At 43.3% G+C, this 19292-nt stretch overlaps 1 pseudogene; it reads left to right on the top strand.

Annotated features, from left to right (window-relative positions):
* The first annotated feature begins 5708 nt into the window (after nt 1–5708).
* On the top strand, nt 5709–9597 carry LOC116565228 (annotated as a pseudogene).
* Nucleotides 9598–19292: the final 9695 nt, after the last annotated feature.

Genomic DNA, 19292 nt, shown 5'->3' with positions numbered 1-19292 from the left:
ATATACATGATGATGTTATAAAACCTGTGATTTCTCAGCTGTTACTGTTTAGACTAATAGTCCCTAAATTTATTTAGGCAGCAAAAAGTGCATTGATTAAAAAAATTAAGTAAATAATTTCATAGGAGGTAGGGAGATATTGCAAAAATGCTGTGGGTGGTTCGTGGATGGATAAGCAGTTTGGGAAACCATTGCTGTTTGCAGCCTGTGGCTCCTTCAACTTGTAGTGGCATAGTGGGAGAACTAGGTCAACAGTTACCAGTGTCTCTAATCAACTCTGTGACTTCAGGTAAAATATGAATGGCCTCGAGAAGCCTCATCTTCCTCAGCAGTAAAAATAGGAACAGTAATAAATATCTCACAGGACTTATGTGGGGATTGAGTTCCTTTTCCTTCAGCTTTGAAATATCAAAAGCTTAGTTATCTGAACCAATTCTGCTGAGTGTGGGATGGGGGTGGGCTCCTGGCAGCTGGGTTGACGTACAGAAGAACATTTTGTAATCATTGCCCTCAAATGTGGGTTGTCAGTGATAAATATATAGGGCTGCACAATATGGGAAGTAAATTGTGGTAAAATGGTAGGAACTGATGCAAAGAACCTCTGATGAATCACAGCTGAAGTCAACTTTCTATTATTTCTGGGTCTTATTATGCATTTAATGAGCTACCATGGCCTTCCTTTCTCCCTCTTTACAATATGGTCATGTCAGAGTTCATGAAAGTGAGGGAAAGAACTCTAGATGCAATCTGACTTCAATCTTAGATGTAGGAAAACCTTTGCAGGATTTATTTTTGTAAATTCAATGCTAATCTCTAGAAACACTCTGGGATGGTATATTAAGGAGATGACATGTGAGCACTTAGAAGAGGATATTTTGATCATTAGGAGTTGCATGGATTTGCCGGGATTTAGAATTACTTTGACCACTCTAAGCACTTGGCTGGAACCAGCAAGGTGAAATGGAGAGGGAATAAGAGAGCTAAAATAGATTGTGTCCTAGCAAATGGGTAGGCACTGTGTTAAATGTTATCTCATTGTGATTAGCACTAAAACTCCTGAATGTAGATATTGCTATTAAAATTCTTTTCTTTTCTTTTCTTTTTTTTTTTTGAGATGGAGTTTGGTTCTGTCACCTAGGCTGGAGGACAGTGGCGCAATCTCAGCTCACTGCAACATCCGCCCCCTGGATTCAAGCAATTCTCCTGTCTCAGCCTCCTGAGTAGCTGGGATTACAGGCACCTGCCACCATACCTGGCTAGTTTTTGTGTTTTTAGTAGAGACTGGTTTCACCATGTTGGCCAGGCTGGTCTTGAACTCCTGATCTCAGGTGATCCACCCACCTAGGCTTCTCAAAGTGCTAGGATTACAGGTGTGAGCCACCACACCTGGCCAATATTGCTATTAAAATTCTTATTTTACAGATGGGGACACTGACTTGATGAAATTAAGTAACATCCTAGATTTTGTAAATAGAGATTAAATAACTCAGTCAAGATTATTGAACAAGGCAGTCTGTCCCTAGAGCTGGCACTCTTTTCTCTCTCTCTCTTTCTCTTTTTTTTTTGAGACAAGTCTCGCTCTGTTACCCAATCTGGAGTGCAGTGGCATGATCATGGCTCACTGCAGCCTCGACCTCTCAGGCTCAAGCAGATCCTCCCACCTCAGCCTCCCAAGTAGCTGGGAGCTGGGACTACAGGTGCACGCCATCATACCTGGCAAATTAAAATTTTTTTTTGTAGAGACAGGGTCTCCCTATGCTGCTCAGGCTGCTCTCGAACCTCTGGGCTCAAGTGGTGTTCCTGCCTCAGCTTCCCAAAGTTCTGGGATTACAGGTGTGAGCCACTTAGTCCAGCCTGGAGCTTTTTTTTTTTTTTTTTTTTTGAGACAGAATTTTGCCCAGTCAGGAGTGCAATGGTGCGATCTTGGCTCACAACCTCCACCTCCCAGGTTCAGGCAATCCTCTTGCTTCAGCCTCCCAAGTAGCTGGGACTAAGTAGCTGGGATTACAGCTATGCACCACCATGCCCAGCTAATTTTTTGTATTTTTAGTAGAGATCGGGTTGCTCCATGTTGGTCAGGCTGGTCTCAAACTCCTGACCTCAGGTGATCCGCCTGCCATGGCCTCCCAAAGTGCTGGGATTACAGGCATGAGCCACCGTGCTCAGCTTTTATTTATTTATTTTTTGAGACAGAGTCTGGCTCTGTCCCCCAGACTGGACAAAGTTTGCAGTGACGCGATTTCGGCTCACTGCAACTTCCGCTTCCCAGGTTCAAGCAATTCTCCCTGCCTCAGCTTCTCTAGTAGCTGGGATTACAGGCACGCACCACCACACCTGGCTGATTTTTGTATTTTTTTTTAGTAGAGATGGGGTTTCGCCATGTTGGCCAGGCTGGTCTTGAATTCCTGATCTAGAGCGACCTGCCCGCCTCGGCACCCCAAAGTGCTTGGATTATAGGCGTGAGCCACTGTGCCTAGCTGGGCTTTTGTTCTTTACCTCTGTATTGTGCTATGTGAAAGCTTAAAAAATGTAGAGAGCTGGAGCAGTGGCTCACGCCTGTAATCCCAGAATTTGTGAAGGCCAAGGCAGGTGGACTGCTTGAGCCCAGGAGTTTGAGACTGGCCTGGGCAACATGGCAAAACCCTGTCACTACCCAAAAAACTCTCAAAACCAGAAAACAAAATAAAAATTAGCCAGGTATGGTGGCATACTCCTGTGGTCCTAGCTACTCGGAGGCTGTGGTGGTAGGATCACTTGAGCCTGGGAGGTCGATGAGGTTATAGTGAGTCCTGATCATGCTAGATCAGGAACAGAGAAAGACACTGTCTTTAAAAAAAAAAGTAGGTCTTTGGTGTTAGGCAGGTCTTATTACAATTTTGACTGGCTCTGTGCCCAACCTGAAGCTTTTTTTTTTTTTTTTTTTTTTTTTTTAAGATGGAGTCTTGCTCTTGCCCCCAGGCTGGAGTACAGTGGCACAATCTCAGCTCACTGCAGCCTCCACATCCTGGGTTCAAGCAATTCTCCTTGCCTTGGCCTCCCTAGTAGCTGTGATTACAGGTGCCTACCACCACACCCAGCTAATTTTTTGTATTTTTAGCAGAGACGGGGTTTTACCATGTTGGCCAGGCTGATCTCAAACTCCTAACCTCAGGTGATCCACCTCCCTCAACTTCCCAAAGTGCTGGGATTACAGGTGTGAGCTACCGCGCCTGGACCGAATGATACCTTTTAACAGAGATACTGACAAAATGGAAATGACTATGATGATGAGGGAGGTTGGAAATGAGCTCAAGAGAGAAACAACTGAAAATGCTTTGGTTTGATGAAGGCAGAGAGGTAGATGTCTTAGGGAAGGCCTGTCCAGATAGGCTGACAGTACCGTGAGTCCTCTCTGTTCCGAGTCTTGCAGGTCCAGGGATTTCACTTTATTAGTTAATTAGTATTCACAGTTGATCATACTATACTCTTGGCAACTGGCTCACTCTAACCAAACTTAGAAGAGACTTGCATATACCAGAATGCCAATTAATTAACTTAAAATTAGGAACATAAGCACTAAACAGATTTTATACATATATTTTCTGATCAGAGCATCTTGTTTTTCTAGGAGTTTTAACTTCTGTCAGCAAATATATATAAATACTGTGGGCAAGGCATGGTGGCTCATGCCTATAATCTCAGCACTTTGGGAGGCTGAGGCGGGTGGATCAGCAGAGGTCAGGAATTTAATACCAGCCTGGCCAACATGGTGAAACCCTGTCTCTACTAAAAATACAAAAATTAGCTGGGTGTGGTGGCAGTTGCCTGTAATCCCAGCTACTCAGGAGGCTGAGTCAGGAGAATCGCTTGAAACTGGGAGGTGGGCAGAGGTTGCAGTGAGCCAAGATTGTGCTACTGCACTCCATGCTGGGCAACAGAGTGAGACTCTGTCTCAAAAAAAAAAAAGAAAAAAGAAAAGAAAAACAACAAAAACCAAACCCCAAAACTGTGGTAGGTTAAAAGTTGTTAATTTGCAGGTAGGGTAAAACTGCAGACTCTTCTCACTTTCTGATTTAAAATCATGGTCAAAAATTGATATCTCACATTTTATTCACTGATTTTATTAACTTGATTTATATCTTATTATTTTGTTAATTTGTTTTATTCATATGAACATTTTATAAGTGGTTTCTGAACATTTGTATTTTGTCAAATCTGCAGTATAAACAAATCTGCAAATTGTTTATATTCTTTACCCATTGTTTAACTGGGTTATTTTTAATTGAATAGATTTCCACTGAGTTGTTTTTTTATTGATCAATAGGTTCTTTTTTTTCTTTGAGACAGAGTCTTGCTCTGTTGCCCAGGCTGGAGTGCAGTGGTACAATCTCAGCTTACTGCAACCTCTGTTCCCAGGTTCAAGTCATTCTCCTGCCTCAGCCTCCTGAGTAGCTGGGACTATAGGCACACGCCACCACACCCAGCTAATTTTTTTGTATTTTTAATAGAGACAGGGTTTTGCCACGCTGGCCAGGTGGTCTTAAACTCCTGACCTCAGGTGATCTGCCTGCGTCAGATTCCCAAAGTGCTGGGATTATAGGTGTGAGCCATGTGCTGCTCCCGGCCTGATCAATAGGTTCTTTATATAAACGTATATCTGCCAGGTGTGGTGGCTCACCCCTGTAATCCCAGCATTTTGGGAAGCTGAGTCGGGCAGATTGCCTGAGCTCAGGAGTTCAAGACTAGCCTGGGCAACACGGTGAACCCTCGCCTCTACCAAAATACAAAAAAAAAAATTAGCTGGGCGTGGCAGCATGTGCCTGTAGTTCCAGCTACTTGGGAGGCAACAGGAGAACTGCTTGAACCCGGGATGCGGAGGTTGCAGTGAGCTGAGATTGTGCCACTGCATTCCATCCAGCCTGGGCAACAGGGAAAGGCTCCTCTCAAAAGCAAACAAATAACCCCCAAAAAACATATATCTAAAATATTCAGTTAAATTTAGATGATTCAGATAAAATGTGATATATATTGTATGTGTAAATAATAAAATAGGCTGGGTGCAGTGGCTCAAACCTGTAATTCCAGCACTCTGGGAGGCTGAGGCAGGTGGATCACCTGAGGTCAGGAGTTCAAGACCAGCCTGGACAACATGGTAAAACCCTGTCTCTACTAAAAAATACAAAAATTAGCCAGGCATGGTGGCGGATGCCTATAATCCCAGCTACTTGGGAGTCTGAGGCAGGAGAATTGCTTGAACTCAGGAGGCAGAGGTTGCAGTGAGCCAAGATCATGCCACTGCACTCTGGCCTGGGCAACAACAAGAGCGAAACTGTCTCCCCCTCTCCAAAAAAACCCTCAAAACAATAATAAAATGAAATGAGGTATAACATTTTATTTCAGTTGCAAATGTTTTATGTAATAATTCACTTACTTTTGGACTTTATGTACCTTCTGTCACACATGAATGCATTTGGTTCTCTGTTTTGTTAAGATAGCTTTCTTCCTCCAAGATTTTAAATATAATTTCCCATTTTTTCTGTCATTCCTTTAAAAACTATATTTTAAATACAACTGGAGGCACTGCTTCGGGTGCAGGCCGGACCTGGCCCAGGTAGGAGGAGGAACTGCATTGGCCACGGCCACTTGGGCAGATCGGGGCTACTGCTGGAACCCACCGATGGCTCAGGTTGCCGGTCCCCGTGCGGAGGAGGCACGGCGGCTTGGGGACCATGGAGCCTGGTGAAGCAGCACGCCTAGGCCCGAGTGGGGCTGCCTGGGCGCCCTTGCCACTGCTGCTAGGTCGGGGGCTTCGAGTCATGGCTGCAGTCTCGACCTCCTACTCCAAGGTGGTCGAGAACAGCAGCACCATGGAGGAGCTTGTCACTGAGAAGGAGACTCACTGGAAGACAGTGTGAACCTGCTCACCTTCATCCTTCTGCTCATGCGCACTATCCTCACCATCTGGCTTGTCAAGCACTGCCCAGTGCGCTTTCTGCACGAGACTGGGCTGGCCATAATCTATGGGCTCATCGTTGGGGTGATCCTGAGGTATGGTACCCTTGCCAGCAGTGGCCGTGACAGGTCACTCAGCGGCACTCAGGAAGACCAGGCCTTCAGCATCTTAGTAGTGAATGTCAGCAGGAAGTTCTTCGAATATACTCTGAAAGGAGAAATCAGCCCTGGCAAGATTCAGCATAGAGCAGAATGACATGCTAGGAGATAACATTCCACCCAGAGATATTTTTCAGCATTCTTCTCCCTCCAGTTATTTTCCATGCTGGATACAGCTTAAAGAAGAGACACTTTTGGCCAGGCGTGGTGGCTTATGCCTATAATCCCAGCACTTTGGGAGGCTGAGGTCAGAAGATTGAGACCACCCTGGCCAACATGGTGAAACTCCATCTCTACTGAAAATACAAAAATCAGCTGGGGATGGTGGTACATACCTGTAATCCCAGCTACTCGGGAGGCTGAGGCAGCAGAATTGCTGGAACCCAGAAGGCGGCAGAGGTTGCAGTGAGTGGATATCGCGCCACTGCGCTCCAGCCTGTGACAGGGCAAGACTCTGTCTCAAAAAAAAAAAAAAAAAAAAAGACGCTTTTTCAGAAATCTCAGGTCTTACTGGCCTGCGCCGTCTTAGGATCTGCTGTTTCATCCTTTATTGTTAGAAATCTCATGTATGGTGTGGTGAAGCTCATGAAGATTATGGGACGGCTCTCAAATAAATTTTACTATACAGATTGTCTCTTTTTTGGAGCAATCACCTCTGCCACTGACCCAGTGACTGTGCTGGCGATATTTAATGAATCGCAGGCAGACATGGATCTTTCTGCACTTCTGTTTGGAGAGAGGGTCCCAAATGACGCGGTTGCCATTGTACTTTCTCATCTATTGTTGCCTACCAGCCAGCCAGCAGGACTGAACACTCACGCCTTTGATGCTGCTGCCTTTTTAATGCCAGTTGGCATTTTTCTCGGTATATTTAGTGGCTCTTTTATCATGGGAGCTGTGACTGACGTTGTGACTGCTTTAGTGACCAAGTTTACCAAACTGGACTGCTTCCTCCTGCTGGAGACAGTGCTCTTTTTCCTCATGTCCTGGAGCATATTTCTCTTGACAGAAGCCTGTGGATTTACAGGCGTTGTAGCTGTCCTTTTCTGCGGAATCACACAAACTCTTTACACCTACAACAATCTGTCGGTGGAATCAGGAAGTCGAACCAAACAGCTCTTTGAGGTGTTACATTTCCTGGCAGAGACATGTTCTCCTACATGGGCCTGGCGCTGTTTACCTTCCAGAAGCATATTTTCAGCCCCATTTTCATCGTTGGAGCCTTTGTTGCCATCTGACTGGGCAGAGCCACCCATATCTACCCATTCTCCTTTTTCCTCAACTTGGGCAGAAGGCATACGATTGGCTGGAATTTTCAACACATGATGATGTTTTCTGGCCTCAGGGGAGCAAAGGCCATCCGTGACATGGCATCCTATGTTCGCCAGATGATGTTCACCACCATGCTTCTCATCGTGTTCTTCACTATCTGGATCATCGGAGGAGGCACGACACCCATGTTGTCATGGCTTAATCTCAGAGTTGGCGTTGAGGAGCCCTCCAAAGAGGACCACAGTGAACACCACTGGCAGTACTTCAGAGTTGGTGTTGACCCCGATCAAGATCCACCACCCAACAATGACAGCTTTCAAGTCTTAGAAGGGGACGGCGCAGATTTTGCCAGAAGAAACCGACGAAACAGGAGAGCACATGGATATTCAGGCTGTGGTACAGCTTTGATCACAATAACCTGAAGCCCATCCTCACAGCGGCCCCCGTTAACCACCACTCTCCCCGCCTGGTGTGGTTTGCTAGCTTGATGTCTGACCAGTCCCCACGTGTATGATAACCGAGAGCCACTGAGAGAGGGAGACTCCAATTTTATCTCATAGTGACCTACAGGAACAGCACAGTGATTGCAAATGGCTCCTAGGTTCCCACACCGCCTCCACGAATCTTGAGGGCAGGCAGAGAATGAAGAGCAGCTGGGAGGAAGTGCTGGAGCGAGACCTGGGAATGAGAGAGCAGAAGGTTTCGAGCCGGGGCACTCACCTAGTGTTTCATCTGGAAGATAAGGTTTGACTTCCTCCCCAAACCCTGGCGCGATGGGGTAGGCTCCCAATGGGGTGAGGATGGCTTCAAGCCCCAGTATTGCTTGACGTGGGGCAGTGACTAGAGAGAACGACTCTTCTATTTTATCGGGGTCTGCAGCTACCGTAACACTTAAAATTTAACTCATGATGCAGATGGTGGGGCAAAAGTGTCTCTAAATTCAGACAGACGTAGACCTATTTTTACTTTTTTCATGTAATAGTGTGCCGTTTCAGAGTTAAACAAAAAAATAGTATGCTTTAATAGTCTCTTAATTCATTCACCTGCAGTATCTGAACAAGGCAGGGCAAGTGCTGGGTGGGGGGCTTCCTCCCACGAGAGGTTGCGTCTCACTACACGGTGGTGCAAGCCTAGCTGACCATAGAAATATCAATCTAGGGGAGAACAGGCTGGAAGAAAGATCGAGAAGGAAGGCAATTGAGATTGGGCCTCCAAGGATTATGGGAAACCGTTGTTAAATGAAACAAAAAACATGAAAAAGCAGTATGATTGGAGGGGCTGGCAACGAAGGCTGTGTGACTGCAACCACCTATCAGGATTCCTGACTTTTATGCTACCTGTGCTTCTTCTAGACTGAAGATTTGAAAATATATTCATGAACATTTCAACACTGTACAAAGAATTATAGTTCCTTCTCTGGAGATGTCCATAAAGAAGTAGTTAGGACATGTTTAAAACCAAAGGCAAATAGTGTTACACTGTTGTTTTTTAGTTAATCTGAAGGAGGTATTTAGAAACTGATGACGGTATCACTTCTTTTGAGGGCTACCATATAAGCATTCAGCTTTTGAGGTCTATCATATAAGCTGACAGCCTAGGAAATAATCACTAGGATTGAGGTATCTACTGTGGGTTTAGAAATAACCAAATTTTGTGGGATGCTATTATCTGGGGAAGAGAAGGCAGCAAGAAACCTACAAGGCAACAAGCTAGAAATCTCAATGCGAAAAATTAACTGCAAAGAAATACAAGATAGTAGTCTCAAGACTGGGTAGAATTCTGAACTTTGAACTGATGAATACATGAGATTTCAGTGGCCACATGAGAAATCAGAGGGCTGTCAAGGGAATGTTAAGCCCTTTCAACCCACTAGACAGTTCTCTCTTCTATCAGTTTAAGAATCCAAGTATCATTGTGCCATTGAGTGCCACGCAGAGAAGGGTCATTTTTCTTGTATCTGGGGAGGCTGTTGCACCAGCTTAATATGTGGGTGTGATTTGAAAGTTAGGTTTTCAGTTTGGGATCTTCCTGGGTGAGCTGTTCTGCCCACCCACACCTGTAGTGCTGAAATACTGAAAGACCTCTTGGGAAAAGTTTGTTTCTCCTCACGTCTCTGTGCTTCAGTGCTAGCATTTTTTTGGCAACTCAGTTTCTAAAAAATGCTTTTAATAACGTGGGTGTTTTCTTGTTATGGCAGAAAAAATAGTGTCCCAGTCTAGTCCACCCATAATGAAATCAGCCATTTAATCTTCTGAATTCACATGTTTAATAATTTTTAAATAAGACATTGCTTCACAACTTTTTATTTTTATTTTTATTTTTTGGAGACAACAGAGTCTCACTCTTTTGCCCAGGCTGGAGTGCAGTGGTGCGATCTCAGCTCACTGCAACTCTGCCCCCCTCCAGGTTCAAGTGATTCTCCTGCCTCAGCCTCCCAAATAGCTGGAATTACAGGCACCTGCCACCACGCCTGGCTAATTTTGTATTTTTAGTAGAGATGAGGTTTTGCCACGTTGGCCAGGCTGGGCTTCAATACCTGACCTCAGGTGATCCACCTGCATTGGCCTCCCAAAGTACTAGGATTACAGGCTTGAGCCACCATGCCTGGCCTGCTTCACAGCTTTGTGTTTGGATTGATAATTTGTGCAAATCAGGAAAAATATATTTAATTAAGTTGAGCCATATGAATTTGCTGATATTTGACTATTGTGTAAAAACAGAAGTGGCAACTTCATATGATTCAATAAAATAAAATTGAGGCCAGGCACAATGACTTATACCCATAATCCCAACACTTTGGGAGGCCAAGACAGGAGGATCGCTCAAGTTCAGGAGTTCGAGACCAGAATAGGCAACATGGCAAAACCCTGTCTCTACAAAAATATAAAAATGAGACCAGCATGGTGGCATAATGTAGCTCTAGCTACTTGGGAGGCTGAGGTGGGAGGATTGCTTGAGCCCAAGAGGCAGAGGTTGCAGTAAGCCAAGATCATGCCACTGCAAACCAGTCTGGGGAACAGAGTGAGAACCTGTCTCAAAAAAAACCAAAGAACAATTGAATGATTTTTATTCTCCTCTTTCCTTTCTATCTACAATAAAGTCTGTTTTGTTTTTATGGTAAAAAAAAATGCAACTGGAATTTATTTTTATGTATGGTATGAGAAAGGGATATGTTTTCTTTTTTATTTTGAGACAGAGTTTTGCTCTATTGCCAAGGCTGAAGTGCTGTGGTGCCATCTTGGCTCACTGCAACCTCTACCTCTTTTGTTCCAGTGATTCTCCTATCTCAGCCTCTCAGGCTGTTCTTGAACTCCTGGACTCAGGTGATCTCCCTGCATTGGCCTCCCAAAGTGCTAGTAGCTGGGATTACCAGCACTGGCTACCATGGTTGGCTAATTTTTGTATTTTTGGTAGAGATGGAGTTTCACCATGTTGGCCAGGCTGGTCTCAAACTCCTGACCTCAGGTGATCTGCTTGCCTTGACTTCCCAAAGTGGTGGATCACAGGCATGAGCCACTGCACCCAGCATGAGAAAGGGATTTAATTTACTTTTTTCTTCCAAATAGATAGCTTCTTGTCCCAACACTATTAGTCTATCATTTCGCAAGTGATTTTGAATGTCTCCTTTAACATATACTAAGATAACACACACACAAATGGACACATAAATATATATGTGTATGTGTGTATATATATATTTTTCTGGGCTTTTTATTCTGTTCTATTGATCTATTGGTCTATTTTTCACAGTACTGTATTATTTCAATTATTGTGACTTTACAATGTATTTGTCATCTGGTAAAGTTTTTTTCTATTGAATCAACGTTTTTGTCACGTCTCATAGATGAACTTTAAAATTAACTTGCCTATTCTATAAAATATCCTGTTGGAATTTTGATAAAAATTATATCACATTTATTATTTAATTTGGGGCATAATGTCTGTATACTATTGAGTCTTTTCATCTAGAAATATGTTTTATGGTCTTAATTAAAATTACATGGTTATCCTCAGTGCCTTTCTTTTGCTTTTTTAGAGACAGGGTCTCACTCTGTCCCCCAGGCTGGAGTGCAGTGGCACAATTTCTGCTCACTAAAGCCTCAACCTCATGGGCCCAGGTGATCCTCCCACTTCAGCCTCCCAAATAGCTTGGACTATAGGCATGTGCCATCACACCTGGCTGATTTTTTGTAGAGACTGGGCTTCACTATGTTGTTGAGGCTGTTCTTCAACTCCTGGACTCGGGTGATCCACCCACATCAGCCTCCGAAAGTGCTAGGGTTACAGGCATAAGCTACCATGCCTGGCAACAGCTTTCATATTTTTAAGTTTTTTTCCTAGGTAACTCAAGGTCTGTTGGAATTGAATATAGCTTTCTTTTCTATTACACATTTAAGAAGATTTTTTCTGATTTTAGAAAAGCTGTAGATTTTTATATGTTAATCTTGTTTCTACCTTTCTGAAAGTTTTAATTAGTCCATATAGATTATATGTGATTCATTGGATTTTCTAGGTATAAATCTACCTTGCCAATATTCATACTTATTTCTTTTTTTCTGGTCTTTTTTCGTGGCCTAGTAACTCTAGGACAATGTTTACTGTTGATAAAAGTAGACATCATTAAGTGTTGTTTCTGAGTTCTGTGGAGATGTGGTCTAATGTTTTGATCTTCAGAATGAATATTTGGAGATTGGCAAAATGTTGATTATTGTTGAAAATCAGTGACAGGTCCATAGCGTCCATTAATCTATTTTCTCTATGCCTGTGTATGTTTGAAAGCTTCCATAAAAAAAGTTAAATTCTAGGAAGAGTCAAATTAAAAAAAAGAATAAGACTTGTTTTTGGTTTTTGGTAGAAACCCATTTTCAGGCTGAGTGTGGTGGCTTACACCTGTAATCCCAGCACTTTGGGAGGCCAAGGTGGGCAGATCACCTGAGGTCAGGAGTTCGAGACTAGGTTGGCTAACATGGTGAAACCCCATCTCTACTAAAAATACAAAAATTAGTTGGGTGTGGTGGTGTGCACCTGTAATCCCAGCTACTAGTGAGGCTGAGGCAGGAGAATCGCTTGTACCCAGGAGGCGATGGTTGCAGTGAGTTCAAATCATGCCAAATCATGCCAAGATGAAGAGCAAGACGTCACCTCAAAAAAAAAAGAAAAAAAAAAAAACGCTTTTCAAATTAAGAAAGTATCTTTTCCAGGGCTGGGCATGGTGGTTCATGCCTGTAATTACAGCATTTTCAGAGGCTGAGGTGGGAGGATTACCTGAGGTCAGGAGATCGAGACCAGCCTGGCCAACATGGTGAAACCTTGTCTCTACTAAAAATACAAAAATTAGCTGGCCATGGTGGTGGATACCTGTAATCCCAGCTACTTGGGAAGCTGAGACAGGAGAATTACTTGCACCTGGGAGGTGGAGGTTGCGGTGAGCTGAAATTACACTATGGCACTCTAGCCTGGGTAACATAGTGAAACTCTAGCTCAAAAAAAAAAAAAAAAAGAAAAGACAATATCTTTTCTTAGTTTATTGTAAATTATTTTATTGGAAATATATATCAGAAAAATAAAAATATTTTTTAAAAGAAAAGGTATCACAGGAGCCATTCATTTCAGATGACCAAGGAAAATTAATATGAGACTTTCAATATTAAAAATTACCAAATATTTAGATTTGCTTCTCTCTCTTTCTTTTCATTGACTGAGAGCTTACGATAAGAGGAGAGGTGCCTCTAGGGCCTAGTCTATTGCTGAAAACACAGAAGGGAATAAATACATTATGTATTGTTAGAGGATTTTTTGGGGAGAGAGAGGTGGGTAACTGTTGCACCACACAGATCCTCCCTACAGGACTGAAGGACTTACCCCTCCAGCTGCTGGGATTATAGTTGACTGACGCTCTCCAGCAGCTGGCACTTTCCAGGAACTGCCCTGTGGCAAAAGAGAACCACCTAACTCAAAGTTCTACTCACCTCCCAGAGGCAGCTGCATCCAATGACTGGCCTATGTGGAGGTATAAATCTACCTTGCCAATATTCATACTTACTTACATAATTTACAATACTCATACTTAAAGATTCTGTGCCCTTACCCAACTCAGGATAGACTAAAAGAACTAGTGCAGCTTCAGAGCTCCCTGTGGGGTGGCTGAAGCCTTAGCGTTTCCAGATAAAATAAATACACAATGCTCAGTTACATTTGAATTTCAGGTAAACTACAAGTAATTTTTTGGTATTTGTAGGTTCTAAATATTGCATGGGACTTAGTGCTATTATTATTACTGCCATTTATCTAATATTCTTTTTTTTTTTTTTTTTGAAGGAGTCTTGCTCTGTCACCAGGTTGGAGTACAGTGGTGTGATCTTGGTGGCTCACTGCAATCTCCGCCTTCTGGGTTCAAGTAATTCTTGTGCCTCAGCCTCCCGAGTAGCTGGGATTACAGGCATGCACCACCATACCTAGCTAATTTTTGTGTTTTTAGTAGAGACAGCGCTTCACCACGTTGGTCAGAATGATCTTGATCACCTGACCTTGTGATCCACCTGCCTTGGCCTCCCAAAGTGCTGAGATTGCAGGTGTGAACCACTGTGCCTGGCCTTTTTTTTTTTTTGAGACAGGGTCTCACCCTGTCTCCCAGGCTGGAGTGCAGTGGCACAATCACAGCTCACTGCAGCCTTGACCTCCCAGGGCTCAAGTGATCTTCCCACTTCAGCCTCACGTGAAGCTAGGACTACAGGCGCATGCCACCGTGCCTCACTAATTTTTGTATTTTCTGTGTAGATGAAGTTTAATCATGTTGCCCAGGCTGGTCTCAAACTTCTGGACTTAAGTTTATCTGCTCACCTTGGCCTCCCAAAGTGCTGGGATTACAGGCATGAGCCACTTTGCCGGGCCTAAAATTCAGATTTAAGTGGACATCCTGGATATTTATTTGCTAAATCTGGCAGTCCTGTGAGGCTTTGTTGTGTTTGCATTGCAGCCTACTCTCTTCCTCTGTGCTGTGGTCTGAATTGTGTCCCCTCAAAATTCACTGATGGAAGTCCTAACCCTCAATGTGAAGGTATTTGGAAATGGGTGTCTTTGAGAAGGTAATTAGGTTTAGATGGGGTTGTGAGGGTGGGGCTCTACTGATGGGATTAGTGTCTTTATAAAAAGAGAAGGAGAGAGTAATATCTTTTTTTTTTTTTTTTTTTTTTTGAGATGGAGTCTCAGTCTGTTACCCAGGCTGGAGTGCAGTGGTGCCAACTCAGCTCGCTGCAACCACTGCCTCCTGGGTTCAAGTGATTCTCCCACCTCAGCCTCCTGAGTAGCTGGGATTACAGGCATATGCCACCATGACTGGTTTATTTTTGTATTTTCAGTAGAGACGGGGTTTCACTGTGTTGGCCAAGCTGGTCTCAAACTCCTGATCTCAGGTGATCCATCTGCCTTGGCCTTCCAAAGTGCTGGGATCACAGGCGTGAGCCACTGTGCCTGACCTGAGAGCGATATTCTTTCTCTGCCATGTGAGGATGTAGTGAGAAGCTGGCCTCTGCAATACAGGAAGGGGACCCTCATCAGGTGTTAAGTTGGTTAGAACCTTGATCATGGACTTCTCAGCCTCCAGAACTGTCTGTTCTTTAAGCCACTATGGTTCTTTGTTATGACAACATGAGTGAGCAGACTAAGACACTGTAATCCTGCTTCCTTCCGTGATCCCACAGGTGTCGATTCTGAGAACAATTCCCAATCAACTCCCTTTATGTGAAAATATGAAGCCAGGGAAAGAGGTCTCCCATTAACCACTGATTTGTATAGGATCGAAGCAGCTCTGTTCATATGATCAGTGCAAATCATCATGGATAAACCTGGTGCAAAATAGGCCAAGGCCTTCACAAAGATGGATTCTGTCTCCTTTGCCTCTTTTCTCTTCTCACCCTCTAAGTGAAGAGTTCTTCAGGATTTGTGCTTGTCTTTCTTCTTGTTGTGATATATGTGATCTGCTTTGTCAGATACCTGGCCCTTAATGCTTTGTGGACATGACCTTCGAGTCAACATTTTGACTTGACTCTCTCCTGAGCTCCAGTTCTGTGTTTCCAGCAGTCTTTTCTTCTATACCTTGCATTTCTGAAAGTACCCTACATACTGTATGTCCTTGTCTTACACTCTTGCTTGACTATGAACAAATTCTCATTCAAGTTGCCAAGCAATGAGGGAGTATGTCGTGAAATGCATGTGCCTGGGAACTTGGTGAAAGTGGACATTAAACCTTTAATAAGAGCAGGAACTGGGGAATGGAGCAGGACCCAACTGGCCTCTATTTTAAATTCTAAAAGTACCTGTTTCTTGAGTGTTTACTATGTGCCAAGTAAAGAGGGAATCCCCAAACACCCAGTTATGGGACCTCAGTTCTACTCTAGTGCTGAACTGTTGGCGAGACTCACTTTCTGCATGTCTGCTTCCTCATGTCTTAGCTGCCAGCTTAGGGCTTCCCTCTCTCTCACAGCTGCTGCATCTTCATTTTACATATGCTTATGGTTTTTAAGTTCATGACCCTTCTCTGTGACCCAGGCTGGAGTGCAGTGGTATGATCTTGGGTCACTGTAACCTCCACCTCTCAAGTTCAAGCAATTCTCTTGCCTCAGACTCCTGAGTAGTTAGGACTACAGGTACGTACCACCATGCCCCTGGCTAATTAAAAAATTTATTTATTTATTTATTTTATTTTATTTTTTAATTTATTTATTAAGGACAGGGTTTCAGCATGTTGGCCAGGCTGGTCTTGAACTCCTGACCTCAACTCTTCCAACGTGCTGGGAATACAGACATGAGCCACTGCACCTAGCCCATGATTTTTCTTGATATCTTTTCAGGGTTATCTACACTTGACAGCTTTATTTCCTTGCTTCTTCTCCCCTCAAGTTCCTGAGACACATAATCTGACTGGCTGTGCTATGTTTTTGAACCAGGAAATGCCAAGGTTTCTGGTCAACCTATAGGTTGGCTGCCTTTAGGTCAGGTGTCTACACTTGCTTGACCGGTTGTGGCTGGCGGGATTATGTGACTCCTGAGAACTGCCCTTACTACTTCAGCAGGGCCAGCGGCTGGGCAGCACAATGGCTGGCATGCCTGGTACAGTCCCAAAGTCCAATCTCTTCCCTTCCCATTTCTGTTAAAGGAACAACCATCCTGTCTTCTGGTTGGGTAAGAAACCCTGGCCTCATATTTGAATCCATCTTTTCTCTTAATATTCAGTTCCAACCTCTGCCAATTCATATTGATTTTTTTGCAGACTATCTTCGTAAGTTCAGGCTGCTATAAGAAAATATCACAGCCTAGGTGGCCTCAACAACAGAGATTTAGTTCTTACGGTTCCATAGAACAAAGGCCTATTCTCTTCTTTCGATATTCACCTTCACTAACCAAATCTGGAAACTCCTCATTTCTTTCTCAGACCCACATGACAGCCTCTTACCTTATTTTTCCTTATCCTGTTAATTTCACATCCTACTTTCAGATTGACTTTTTTTTTTTTTTTTTTTTAAATAGACGGAATCTCCCTCTGTCACCTAGGCTGGGGTGAAGTGGCATGATCTCACTCACTGCAACCTCTGCCTCCCAGGCTCAAGTGATTTTTCTGCCTCAGCCTCCTGGGTAGCTGGGATTACAGGCGCTCGCCACCACACCCAGCTAATTTTTGTATTTTTATTAGATACAAGGTTTCAGTATGTTGGCCAGGCTGCTCTTGAACTCCTGACCTCAAGTGACCACCCTTCTTGATTACAGGTGTGAACTACTGTGTGGGGCCCAGATTGACTTTCTTAAAGTTCACCTCTGTTTACGCCACCCTACTACTTAAATAACCTCAGTAGCTTTCTGCTGATAAAGTCTGAATGTCTTTGCTTGGCATTCAAGGCCCATCATATTGCAGGCCTACTGGATACTTTCAATATATTCTTCTTTTTGAGTCTTGTATTTCTCAAAGTGTAGTCCTCAGGATGCCCAATCTAGATTTACCTGAGTGCTTTTGAAAGTGCAGGTTTCTCCTGAGATCGTCCCTAGAAACAATGAATATTACTTCTGTGGGTAGGAATCCATGTGGTAAACAGGAATGCCAGGAGATTCTTCTACATATTGAACTTCAGGAGTGTGCAATACAGTGAAGAAATGGAGAGTCCTCATTCTTGTAATACTCTTAAAGGAGAAACCAGAAATATTTTTTTCTGGGATAATGAAGGAATTAGGCTCCTCTGGCTGCCTCTTCATCTTGGAAAGTGGCCAGTGGCTCTGATTCCTTAAGGCAGTGATTCTCAGGCTGTGCTCAGAGGAGCACTCAAGAGGCCCCCAAAGGAGGTGAGGGGTAGGCTGAGTGGATGGACTTCATAACTCACAGTTCTTCCCTTTCACTAAAAGAACTCCGCTTTCTTCTGTTTTATAGTTTGAGGTTCTAAGATAATATTTGAAAGAAGTATTCTGCTTTAAGAATTCACAGTTTTTCTCTGACTTCCAACTTTCAAATCATTTGAGAAGCAAATGCAGCATTTATTCCATGCAGATGGATATTTTAAATCAGCTTTTTTATTGATAAAGCCCAACTAGGGATTAGAGCCTGGACCTATGGCAGCAACTGTGTTTCTTAATAACATCCCTCCAAGCCTAGACCTTGGTACCACTCACATCAGGGAGTAAGTAGTGCCTTTCCCAGCTATTTCCCAGCTTTTTGTTCCTTTATTCATCCTTAGGGTTTTCCATGTCCAGTGTGGCAATTTCCCTCGGTGGAGGAGACCATCACTTTCTCCAGATGTTCCCACTCCTGCCTTCCTAAGAACACATTCCTAATACTAACCATAGCTCCCCTGAGTGTCCCCCTGTGGCTATAGGTGGGAGGTTTATCTTCTGATAATGGAAGGATCCGAAATGGGATGGAAAAAGGAACATGAATTAAATTATCAGCAAGGCTGTTCTGCACTCTTGGCTGAAAATAAATCGCTATGCTGTTTCTCATTTCAATTTATGCCTAGCTGTGCTAGCCAATGTAGAATATCAGAGCCCAGACGATGACATAAAAATACTTTAAGTAATATAACATCAGCAATATAAAAACATCCTACTTTAAAACAATAAACAGTTGAAGCTTTCCCATTACTAAATTTCCAGGAAGAAATCAAAGTCCAATAATTAAGCTTTCTTTTATCAACTAAAGTGCAAAGAAATAACAGCTCTTACCAGTTTGTCACTCTGCTCAATCTCAGAGGGTCTCACTCAGACCCAGGGTAGAGTCAAGTTCTTTAGCATTGTCAGCTTTGGCTGTCTTCCACTGGAATGAATGTCTTTTTCTGTGAGAATTACCAGCTCTGTGCAAACTAAATATTTCCTGCTTTGCTCTTTCATGGCACATGGAAGGATCTTGCTTCACTCCTGCCTTGCCATGCGACTCACAGTGGCCAATGAAATTGCATTTGCATTCTTATCGCAGCACTATTCACAATATCAACTATATGAAATTAACTTAAGTGTCTATCTACAGATAATACATTACAAATGTAGTATGGGCCAGACATGGTGGCTCATGTCTGTAATCCCAGCACTTTGTGAGGCTGAGGCAGGGGAATCACTTGAGGTCAGGAGTTTGAGACCAGCCTGTCTCTACTAAAAATACAACTATTAGCCGGGTGTGGTGGTAAGTGCCTATAATTCCAGCTACTCAGGAGACTGAAGAGGGAGAATCATTTGAGCATGGAAGGCGGAGGTTGCAGTGAGCCGAGATTGCGCCACTGCACTCCAGTCTGGGTGACAGAGCGAGACTCTGTCTCAAAATAAAATAAAATAAAATTAAAAATGTAGTATGTATACAAAATGACATACTAATCAGCCATAAAAAATAATGTCATTTGAGGCAACATGGATGGAACTGGAGGACATTATCTTTTTTTTTTTTTTTTTTTTTTTTTTTT

The sequence above is a fragment of the Sapajus apella genome, unplaced genomic scaffold (genome assembly GCF_009761245.1).
Source record: "Sapajus apella isolate SASKATOON/1434 unplaced genomic scaffold, GSC_monkey_1.0 scaffold2, whole genome shotgun sequence".
Lineage (NCBI taxonomy): Eukaryota > Metazoa > Chordata > Mammalia > Primates > Cebidae > Sapajus > Sapajus apella.
This window is presented reverse-complemented; position numbering and strand designations above follow the sequence as displayed.